Consider the following 12951-nt stretch of genomic DNA (forward strand, 5'->3'; position numbering starts at 1 on the left):
GTTGATTATATAGTGTCCAGGAGGGCGGATAACTCTGGCCTATCTATCTAATTTAAATAGTGATGAACACTTATTTCAACAGAAATCAGTTAAAGACAGTTATCGTTGAGCTATGTATGTAGATTATGCAAAACATACAAGTTAGTCAAGTTCACAGAGTCAAAGAACATTGAATATAGTGTTGCTCATATCCGGAAAGTGATGCAGTTTCCTTTCATTTGCTTTTTCCTCTTCAGCAGACTGGATGGGAACAGTGACTGAGGTTGCACCAACATCCTTTCCCCGACCCCCTCGGTAAGCTTCCATTAATTTGATTGACCATAACTTTCCTCAAATCCTCACATTCTAAGTAAGCATCTTTCCCCAGGAAAGGCTCTCTGTTGTTCTGAAATGATTGCAAACTGTTTTGAGTTTTGATGGGTGAGGAGGTACTTTGGGGGTAAGAATTAGAATTAAATGACTGGAAATGATCATAACATGTCCACTTTGATGATGGATTTTTTTACTTTAGTCTTCAAAAATTATCACCAGTTTTAGCAGAATAGATATATTCTTCTATTAAAGATTGATTTATTGATTTACAATCTGTATTTCTCTATAGGATAACAAAAATACAGAAAAAAGAGGGAACTACTGACTACCAATTTGGCCCTGGGGATCAACAAGTGCATGGACAGATGGATGATACAAGCAAAAATAAAAGCTTTTCCCAGTTAGATACCTTGAATTTAAGAAGCAGTTCACTTCCTGCTAAAAGTCTGAGATACTTCCTTAAGGTGTGTAAACCAGCAGGTGTACAGCTTGCCCAGAACCAGTCTGAGCAGATCTCTAAAGGCGAACACACATGCAAAATAAGGACTGAGGAGCACTTAATCTCCTCAGATAGTTGTACATTTGCCAAACAAATCACTGCAGACTTATATAACAGAAAAGATGATCAAAAATTACCTAATTATTCATTTGAAGCATTTTTCAAATGCAGGATCAGCATAAAAACCTCTCAATAAAAAGTAAACAGGAATTGTGTTGCCACAAAAAGTATACTAAACTTGTGTTTGTGTGCCACTACAATCATCTCTAACAAGGCAACAGTCATGTGCTATTGTACATGACTGAGAGGTGTTACTACTTTTTGTATATTAAAAAAAACAGCTTATGGGTCTCAGTCTTATGAGTTTATTTAATAAGAGCTGACTGTGATGCAAAACCAGGCAAGATTATACAGAATAGACAGACAATAATAACAAATATATTTGACAGAGAGCTGTGTATGCATGCATACATGTCTTTCTAAAACTTCTTCCATATTTTCTTATGATTATCATTTTTTTACTGAAACTAAATAAAAAGCAAGTCAAAAGAAGCATATCCAAAGCAGCATCAGTACATAAGCTGTAAACACCAGCTAACTGAAGCATACAGCACTCATTACTTTATATAAAACTATAGTCTTAGTTTTCCATCCTCACATGCAATTATAATTTGTTTATTGTTACTGCTGCCATTATACCTACAAGGCTTGTTCACTGGGTCACTCGTCAGTGTACAAATAACAGAATTTCTCAGTGCTTTTCCGTAAGTTAGAACCAGGAAGCTCTGATCCAGTTTCACAAACTTTCTTGACATTCTCGATACTGTCAAGGATGAAGGTATTCTTCATCTTACACTGAGTTATTGTCTAAAATCGTCCTTTTTGCTATAATAGAATCATATTTATCTATATCCATTTGGTTGATCATGTGCTGATTTTTGAACCTCTCAAAGCGATCAACCTTCTTAGGCTGGCAGAGCTCAGTGGCAGACAGCAGGGCCAAGAGGAACAAAGGAGACTTGATCATCATATTTCTCTGCTGCAAGGAGAACAAATCTGTTGACAGAGATCTTAGAGTGAGCAGGCAACATTGTTTAGTTTACGAAATGTTTCCTATTTGTTCATCCCTATGCATTAAACAATACTTCTTATCTACACTGATGCAGACATTGTCAGCAACAAGTCAACAAAGTTCTTTGATGTTACAAAATGAATGCAGCACATCTGTCCAACCAGGGCAAAGAAGAAAAGCCAAACAGCTTTATAAAAAGAAAAGGGGTTGCATACCTTCTTTTGTTTGTTGTCTGGTGGCTGGTTAAGCTGCAGCGGTTCATTGTCTGAGGCACCAGATGTAGATCCTCAGTGAGGGAAATGTTCTGAGGTCTGGTTGCAGTGAGTAGTATCGAGGTGGATGAATAACATCTGCTTATTCATTTGAAATTTGGTGAACATTTAGCAAAGAAAAAAAAGTTTTAGACAACTGTGTGATTTATGCCAGTGGATCATGCAAAATCTGTGCCGAACAAATTCATGGAGTCTAAGCCACATGATAGGTGTAGTCCTTAACTGGAAAATGCTGCATTCTTTTAATCTAAGTTTTGTTGTCATCAGATTTAAATTTGATTTAATTCTAATCAGTTAAAGACTGGTAGGAAAGTTGCTTCATCACCAATACAATTCATCCACTGACATGATTAATGTGAGACCGCTTTGGGCCTGAGAGATATTGATCGGTATACAACAGTTCATTCACCGCATAGGACTGGCTGGCACCGTTATATCTCCAAACTGATCAATATAAATTAGCTTAAAACTTGAGAGAATAATAGAAACAAACCAGAGGTATTTACCTGGTTTGCACAAATGAAGAGACTTTTATCTGGTGAAGAACATGAAGCTCAAAGAAAATCTTTTGCCTTTCAGTAGGTGAAATAAATGTTAGCAACCCCCCCCCCCCAAACCTACAACGTCAGCTTTCCACCCAATACCAGTTTAAAAAAACAATTTGTTGTTTAAAGTACACGATGCATAATTGGTTTGACGGTGTGTCTAACAGAAAACAACAGTATTCTAAAATAAAACGTGTTTTGCTTCTCTTAGCAACTCTACAAACTATAGAAGTCAAGTAGTAAGCAAGAGATGCTCGACCACAAAGAAGAGGCCTTAATGCAGTGGACACTCAGTATGAAGAGGGAACTGAAGTGCTTTACTACACACATGAAAAATAAGATCTAAAAGTATATCTTGAAAAAGTGTGGAGGGATTAAGCCCCACTTAACAATCAATACACAGCAGGATTCTTCCTTCCTCCTGACTGTCTCCCTGTTCAATTCAGAGAAGAATTAATAATGATTCTCCTCACATAAATGATAAAGCTTTTAATAACCAGCCTCCATCATATCTTAAAGATCTCATAGAGCAATATTTTTCCCAACCAGGCACTTCGCTCTCTGACTGCAGGTTTACTTGTGGTTCCTAAAGTTTCTAAAAGTAGAGTGGGAGGAATCATGAGATAATTATACATGATTATGTCATGTGGAACCACCTGCCAGTAAGAGTTCACCCTCTCTGTCTTTCAGATTAGGCTAAACATTTTCCTTTTTTTTTTAAAGTTTATAGTTGGGGATGGCTCATGTGATCTTAAACCATCCATTAGTTGTGCTGCTATAGGCTTATAGACTGATGGGACGCCTCCCATGATGCACCTCTCCTCGCTCTGCTCTCTTTTACTCTCCATGTACATGTGACTTTAAGCTTGTGTTTCTACTTCTCAGCAGGTATCTCTGGTCTGGTGTTATGGTGTTTTTGTTGTCCTCTCTTTGTCTTTCTTCTGTTACCTTGTGCACCTCGAAGCTTCGGTGTGAACTGTTGGTTTATTTAGCTAACTTTTTTAAAATTGGAATTTATGAATAAGATTAATTTGGATTTAAATTAATTTGTATCACAGTGAATTGGGATGAAATAGACTATTTTTGTGCTATATAAATAAAACTGAACCGATGACACAGATGCAAATATTAAGTTGTCCTAATCATTTGACAGAATGTGGGAGTATGGGTCATTGTGCAATCTGTGCAGAAAAAGACTTTTCATAGCAACTTTGACTTACTTTTGGCTGGTTGGTTCAGACAGGGGTTGGCTCTCTGAGCCACCATTTGGTAAAGATATACTTTCTAAAGCTGCAGTCTAGTAACTTTGATGTTATAGTGTTCAGGGAAATAGGCAGGATTTGCCTGTCTATCTAATTTGAATGAACATGACCACTTGTCTCAGTTGAAAGCAGTGAAATATATCTTTATGTGAAGTGTGTGAGTTAATTATGCAAAATAGAAGCTGGGCAAGTTCAGAGAATCCAGATTATGTACTACAGTGCAGTCCATGTCTGGGAACTGGTGCCGTTTGTATTATTTTGGTTTTGCATTCAGTGAACTGGATTTGCAGAGACAATGGTGTAAAAGAAAGAGTGTTTACATCAAACATGATGAACCCTTTAACTGGATTAGGATTATGAATAGGATTCTTCCATCTTTGATGATAGAACTTCTTCTCATTGTGAAATTGTAACGTGTCACATCTTGATTGTGAGGATGATGCAGTTATAATAAATGCCCTTAAATGAAGAAATAACCATGTGCTCATAAATGAACCTGAATTACAAACTATTCACAGAGTTTGATAGCTGGAAGATGCCTGCTCTGTCTTGAATAAAGAAGAGCTCTCACATTTGTTCTATCTGAACACTGATGGTACACAGACAGCTCTTTATGCAGAAACCATGTCCACATCTCCAAAACATAGTAGTGTCACAATCCATGGTTAGAAAAGTTGGAAATCTTGTCTCTTGTGTGTTTTCTGGTGTTGAGTAATATCCATGTAGCATGATGGGGCCTGGACCCATCAGTAGTAATCAGATATACAAATGTATATCTTCAGCAACAGGAGTTCTCTGCAGCTGTCATTGAAATGAGCTGAGTTTTTTAGATAGTGTGTCCAAGTGGGTGGATAACTCTTGCTTGTCTATATAATTTGAATGAAGACGAGCACTCATCTCAACAGAAATCAGTTAAATCAGTTAATTTAGGATATGAAAATACATTATGCAAAACAAACAAGTTTGACAAGTTCCCAGAATCATAGATCATTTAACATAGTGCTGCTCATGTCAGGAGAGTGATGCAGTTTTCTTTCATTTGGCTTTTTCCTCTTAGCGTACATGTCCTTTAATACACAATAAACCGAAGGAGGAGTTTTCTAACTAACCTATCCACAGCTTACACTTTCCAAATCATACCGAATTAAGAAATAACTCTTTTGCTGCCTAAAGTACACATTATGCATAATTAGCTTGAAAATCAAATGATTGGGTCGTTGGTGCTCGTATGATCAAAAGTCATCATGCGTAGCTAAGTTCGGATTTTTTGGACTGACTAAACAGCCCTCTGCAGGTTGAGAAAGCTTACAGCACCTGGTATTCCAAGACTGTCTCCCATCCAAGTACTAACCAGGCCTGATTCTGCTTAGCTTCAGAAAACTGGCAAGATCAGGCTTGTTCAGGGGGGTATGGCCGTAAGCAAGAGAAAAAGTCACAAGTGAGCTTTTTTATAGATGCAGATTCAACATCTATTACTGTATTCTGACTTCTAAAATATTAGAGGTGTATGTGTGGGTTCTCTCTGGGTACACCGGCTTCCTCCCACTGTCCAAAAACATGCATGTCAGGTTAATTGGTCGTTTCTAAAATTGTCCTGAGGAGTGAGTGCCAGCGTGGATGGTTGTTTGTCTCGTTTGTCTCTGTGTGGCCCTGGGATGGTGGACTGGCGACCTGACCAGGAAGTACTCCGCCTCGTGCCTGATGACCGCTGGGATAGGCTCCAGCCTCCCTGAGATTTGAACAGTTTAGCCTCACTTAACTTGTAGACTGGAAGCACAATAATTAGCTTATCTCCATCTTAACCATCATTGAAGTGTAGTTGTCAGTTCAGACTTTACCAATCCAATATTCATGTGAGCTGTTGTAGAACAAAATGTGTGTGAGAGCCATGTCATGTCCATGTTTGCATGCTGAAAGAGACTGTGCTGCTCTGACACCCCCCCCCTCCCCCTTTCAGGGTGGAGCCTGCTGGAGAACGATGGTTGACACCAGGTCTGAGGAAGTGTAAGTGTGTTCTTCATCTGATTCATGACATCAATCCATGTTCACACTGTCACATCACTCATTGACCAAAGTGAACAGATGATAGATCAATAACAGCAGCTGGATTGTGTTTGTTCTCTGCATCAGATTCCTGTCAACTCACCATCGACACAAACACAGTGAACAGAAACCTGAAACTGTCTGACAACAACAGGAAGGTGACGCGGGTGGAGGAGGTTCAGTCATATCCTGATCATCCAGACAGATTTGATGACCGACCTCAGCTGCTGTGTAGAAATGTTCTGACTGGTCGCTGTTACTGGGAGGTCGAGTGGAGAGGACATGTTTATATGTCAGTGAGTTACAGAGGAATCAGCAGGAGAGGAGACAGAGACTGTGGGCTTGGATGTAATGATCAGTCCTGGAGTCTGAGCTGCTCTGATGGAGGTTACTCTGTCTGGCACAATAACAGACAAACAACCATTTCTTCCTCCTCTTCCTCCTCCTGGATCTGCATCCTGGATTTGGGTTCGGGTCCTGGTTATCTGGTTCCTCAGTGTCTCTGTGTTGAGTATAAAGAGTTTCCTCCTGTCAGATAATCACTGTTGAACAGATAGTTCAGTCTGTACACGTCTGTTTCTTTCACTCAGAAACACCTTTCCAGATTTGTGGATTCAGTCAGTTTTTGTTTGAAACTCTTCTCAATGATTCCTTGGAAACTTCTTCCTCTTCCAGTCCTTTAGAGATGGAAGCTGCCATTCTTCCAGGATGTTGTTTTTCTGCGTGTTTCCAGTCAAAGCTTCCCATTGAATATCAGTATGTTGTGTTTCTCTGCAGCTCACTTCAACTGAGACCATTAGGTTCATGTCAGCTGCTGTTAATTTGCTGCACATGTGACAAACTGTGGTATCAGAGAGGAATCCCTGAGCTGCTATCAGCCAAGATGAATTTCCAACCTGCTGACAGATCTTCACTGATTCTGCTCCAATGAGCAAGAGTTTGGTGAACAGCCAGAGTTCATCCTGATGTTTCTTCAGATTCACTTCCTGTTAGATGATGAAATGACAACTGGACTGGAACTAGTTTCCGATGGCAGAATGTTGCTAAATGTTGTTGTTGAACGCTCACAAAGGGGACTGAAATTATCCTTCACAAACAATATTTGAACTTTAACAGTCCACAACATCTGCTTTGGACTGAAAGTTCCAAACGTTGAATGTCTCAGCCGGTTTTCCTCACTGCTGTTGTTTGGATCCAGATGTTGCAGAGACTCTTCCTCTTTCTCTCAGTACATGCTTGTATTTGTGAACGCTGGTGTGAAAATGAGCTTTTTTGAAGTGGTAGATGAATTTGGGGATGTCCTCCAGACAGATGGACAACATTTGACATATCTTTAAAATGAGTAGCTGGCTAAGTTTTCCATGTTACCTTCTTCTGTGATGCTTTCATGTTCAGAGGGAAGAGTTGGAAAATATTTACTGTTGTGTGAAATGTATAGATTGCTCTGATCACATGATTTAAAGAGAAAAGATGTGGACATTACAGGGTTTTCATACATTTACATGCTTTAGTTGTCTGTTTGTGTACACGCGTAGACAGTAATTATATATAAAGTAAATGTAATGCAGAACTAAATAAAATCGAACGTTTAGTGATTTCTATTGTTAGTCAATTCTGAATAAAATGCGTGTTTAACTGTGTTGCTGGATATCCAAGCAGCTATAATGTTGGAGTAAAAAAAATACATCCAACAAGGAACAGAATGTGAAATAAAGAGGCAGATCAATCTACGTGCGACACAGTCAACATGTTTGTGCAATCTGCATGTTTGTTGCATCTTTATTGCTGCGATCAGGAGTGAAAGTCACGGGGGCGCACTGCGGAGACACGAACGATGACGTGTTTTTCGGCCGCTCCTCGGGAATGTGCTTATGATATAGTTTTAATATCATTCGAAGTTTGTCAACTGTCTCCACATTCAAGGTGATTGAATGTTTTATAACAGACCTGCATTTTGAGAGTCGGAACCACATTATTGTGGTGCGAAGAATGAGTCAACGAAGTCCGGACAGAACAGGCCGCAACACCAGCCCTCGGAGCCCGCGTCACCTGAGACGCTAATGAAGAGATGCTACGTATCATTAAAGTAATGATGGACAAACAACGAACTGATATTGTGGCAAAATTCGAGTCAATCATGTTGGAGCTGGTTAAGAAGAAGGTGGCGACTGCTCTGAAACTGCTGTCAGAAATAGTTTTCCTGCAAAGATTTACCACATTTCAATGTTCGTACTACTGACTTTGATGGTGTAGTTACAGCTTATAACCACCAGGGGGAAGTATAGAGACAGATGCAGAGAGATCGTCAAGCTAGCAGCTACGCAATTAGATATTACCTCCGGTGAGGACATAAAAATAAAAGCCTCCAAAATAATTGTAAACGCTTTTTTAAAATCCTATATTTATGTTTGTAATACAACGTATTTTTCTTAAGAAATTTACTATTTTTTGTATATAAGATATTCCAAGTCCACATATTTGATGTTGGTTGTTTTGTTTTTACTTGGAGTTATCATTTAGAAGACGTGAATCGTGAAACTAGTTTTCCTTTTCTAATATCCACTAGAAGGCAGTGAGGTGTGGTCATGCGAGATGAGAGACTTTATGTCTACTCTGAACAATGAAGAAAACAGTTGAAGAATCTTTTAACTTAAATCTAATCTTCAATAATGACAGGGTTCGATATTTTAGAGGATGAAGCAACAACTGGAGCCACATGTTGGTGTTTTAACAGTTGAAGATGTACAGATGTGTGCTGGCGATGGATCCACAACTGTTGTTTGTTCTTATCCATGGTCTACATGCTTTAAATCTAAAGAAAACATTTCAAATAACTCTTCTTTTGCTAAAATGTGATTTTAGGGACGAGTACTATCGTTTTACAATTAAATAAATGTGCCTAAACACCATAACAAACCTTAGAGATTAAGTCCCTGTCTAAAAATGTAGACTTCCACCACCAAAGTGGCCTTGAGTTAGTACTCACCTTCCTCTTCTTCCACCTCATTATTCACTCCTTCCTCACAGTTCACCAAGCTGTCAGCTTTCATTTCATCACGTTAGCCACTGAAGGTGATATTTTCCACCCACACATTGGACTAGAACCTGTAAAATACACACAATTTCTATTTCTGTTAACTGTTTTAATGAAAATAGTTAAGTTTTATAACATAGAACATATCTGTCCACGCTGGAACCTTTAAACTAATTTTTGTTCAAAAAACAATTCTGTAATTGGCGGCTCAGTTTCCAGGAGCAGTTTGTTTTTCATCCTGCATTAAAGAAGAGATGAAGATGAGCCTGTACAGTGGTGATGAGCGGTGTGTTTACTGTAATCACTCATACATGGATAAAACAGGCCCTTTCCTCGCAGCAAACTGACATTGACTCAGAGACACCTCACTCTCTGGGAAATGTCTCCTAACCAAACATGACAGAGTGAGAAAAGCCAAAGCTTTTAAGGTTTAGAAGGTCTCGCTAAACTCTGACCTGCAGTATGATTCTGACAGCAGGCCTCAGGGAGGCCCAGCAACTCATGTAGAGACACGGGTGTACAAAAAAACCACTCCCACATTAAGAGAAATAGTTTAACAGCATTTTTAGGGTTTTAAAGAGAATCTGAGATGTTGCGTTCAGGAACTCTTGATCACTGGTCTGACTAAATTTAATTCTACATTTATCAGTCACTGAAATCATATTGTAGATTGAAGGTGAGCTGCTATGTGTTTTAGACAAGGTTGTAGATAAAATAAATCAGGAAACGGGTTCAGTAGTTTATTGACAATAGGACAAACATAAAGTTTGTATCATTCTAATAATTGTATCATTTTATAATAATTTGTATCTTTCTAATGAAGGAGCTCCTTTATTTTCCATCCCTGAACCCTCTGAGACAAGCTTTCTGTCATTTCTTCATGTAGTCTTCAGGAATAGTTCTCCAGGCTTCTTGAAGGACATCCCAAAGCTCTTCTTTGGATGTTGGCTGCCTTTTGTTCTGTTCTCTGTCAGCATGATCCCACACTGCTTCAATAATGTTGAGCTCTGGGGAGGATTCATCCCTCCATAAGACCTGTTGCCACTGATTTTCAGTCCACTTCTTGTGTAATTTGGCATAGCTCAGCCTTTTCTCCCTGTTTCCCTTCCTTAAGAATGGCTTCTTGACAGCCACCCTTCCATGGAGACCATTTCTGATGAGGCTTGGGCCAACAGTAGATGGATCAGCTGTAGGTCCAGATGCATCTCTCAGATCCTGTGTCAGGTCTTAGCTGTATTTTTTCCTCTTTCTTTAGGACATCACTTTCAGATACTGTTCAGATAGTTTTTTTAGGCCTGAAACCTTTTCTTTTGTCCTCCACTTGTCCAGTTTCCTCAAATGTTTTAAGGACACGCTTCACACCATGCTGATATATGCCAAGTTTTCAGCTAATAGCTCTTTGGGAATCACCTTGTTGCTGCAGAAATCCTATTTTCTGTCTGTCAAACTGTGTTATCTTTGGTGTTTTTCATAGATGAAACTAAAGAAATGGGAACAAATTATGTGTCTTTGTGACAGGCTACTCGTAACAAAGTGCCTAAAGATCCAATTTACAATGACTTCTTTACTAAGTTGTCTGTTCTATGTCAACACATGAACCAATAGTAATAATGGCAGCAAAGTAGGAACACACTGAGGAACAGGATGTGATGGACAGAATTTAAACCATCCATCTCTCCCTGGAAAAAAAGCTTCATTCCCCTTAATGAGGACATTTTTGTTCCTGTCAGGAGTGGAAACTGTCAACATCATCTTGAAGCAAACGTCGTCAGGACTGGAGCTGTTGCAGAAGAAATCAATGGGAATATACATTTTCAGCCTTTTTTCTGAAACTAGTGTGTATTTTACAGTCTGTCATGCGATCATGTCACTGTGATTCATCCCTTAGGTTTGGGGCCTTCTTTATGCTTGAGTGACTCACAGGTCAGAGTTAACTGGCTTAACAAACACATTCCTCTGAAAACTGGACTGCAAATGAGTGAAAAAAGCAGCCGACCTTTAGAAAGCCTGGAGAACTATTGATCAAGACCACTTTAAAAGATCACAAGAAAGTCTGGCTGCTTGGAAGGAAAACATAAAGACATGAGGGCTGGATCAGGACTTTTGCACAGTACTGTACCTCAAATCACAAAGATGATTCCCAAACTGTCATTTCTTAACTCTTAACTCTATCTTAAATCCCAGTTTTCCTTCCTCTCTTGCTGGGTTAGTTGCTCTGTATGTGATGATCTCTGGTCTGACTGTCCGATACACTTACTCCAGTCCCAGTACCATTTTTATTTTTTCCAAATTTTGTGTTTTTCTGATATTCAATAATGGTCAACTCAGAAAGAAAATATGAAGCTAATACCAAGAGTTGCCCACTTCTGTTGGAACAGAACAAAGATGGTGAAACATCCAAAAGTAGCTGCCCTGTTTGCTTTCATTCTTTCTCTTCTTATCTCCTTGTTTTCTTTAAATTCTCCCATAAAATCAACACAGCAAACAGCTTTACACATGATCTGTCTGTCTGAAATAGATTCCTTAATATTCCTGCTTGCTTTCTCTTAACTAGATGTGACACATATTGCTTCTCTGCCTTTACTTTGTGAGGCTGAACCCGGGTGAAAAGAGGTCGGCATGATCCAAGGCTTACGTTTCCCGCTGGAGGGGTCAAATCCTCCACATGTGCTCTGCTGAAGCTCTCAGCACAGTCTGGCAGGAATTATCTTTTGTCCGAGCCTGAAGTGAACGCCATCCATCTCCACCAGAGAGAAGGGCTTCAGTGTGGATTCCTGCCTGATGCAATATTAATGCTCAAGAGTTTAATCTTAGTACTTTGGAAAGAAAACTAATTTTAAAGCAGGAAAAACAGAATGGAACTGTAAGAACACTTAGAAACCTTTGGTACAGTATCCCATGCAGCCCGGCGTTGGCTGCAGATAGTAGACGAGGAACTTGCCGCAGTTCCGTACAGTGATGGGGATGCGGAAAAGGCAGCAGTCCTTGGCCGTGCCATGGAAGAACTGCCAGGTGGTGCAGGCGGAGAGCTGGCGAACCTCTCCGGGCCATGGCATTGAGGGGTCCTTCAGCGACAGCCACACTGGAGCCTGAGTACCACGGCGGTTCATCTGCAGTGGCCCAGACAATCATTATCTACAGGAACGGGGTTATTACACCCTGCATCTGGGCTAGAGGTGCTTATTACACCAGCCTGCTGCAGATGACATGTTTGCACAAACAATGTTTGATGTCTTTAGGACATCAGGACGCACAAATGACAGATTGTGGAGTTTTACCTCAACGCAGGTGGTCAGCATCTCTGCCGGCTTATTGTTGATCATGAATCTGTACCAGTCGGGCGACAGTGAGTGGTCACAGATCAGGTCCTGTATGGCCATGTTCTGGATCTCTATGGAGTCGAAGTCAACACTGCGATGAGGATTACGCAGAATTCGATGTCCCCCTGGGTAGCACTCTGGAGCTGTGATGAGGAAGACATCAAAAGAATGTGGAAAAGACGCTGGCAGCATGTTTTAATCTGCACGTACGCCTAAAAGCTGCTGACTGAGAACCAGACTGTGTATGTTGTTGTTATGGGACATCTTAAAATAACAATGCAGCTCTGGGTACCTTTTAATATATTCATAAGTTTGTCTCTGCTGGAACATCCATTATTCCAGCCTTGAATCCCTTTAAGTGAGCTCTGTCTTTGAGTCTCTGGAAACGTAAACTGGAGCATTTCGGGCCTTAAATGGATCTTGATCTTAGACAGAGTCCAGCTGTTTGGCCGTGCACAGAACAGCTCTGAGACAACAGACCTTTCAGAGGTAGACCAAACAAAAGAAGCTGTTGATGTTGCAGGAGTCGGCACAGAGATGTCTGGCTGTCTTCGGCCTCATTCAAACGCGAGCTGGAGATTTGCTTCATGAC

This window comes from Leuresthes tenuis, unplaced genomic scaffold, assembly GCF_036924035.1.
Source record: "Leuresthes tenuis unplaced genomic scaffold, fLeuTen1.0.hap1 SCAF_1, whole genome shotgun sequence".
Lineage (NCBI taxonomy): Eukaryota > Metazoa > Chordata > Actinopteri > Atheriniformes > Atherinopsidae > Leuresthes > Leuresthes tenuis.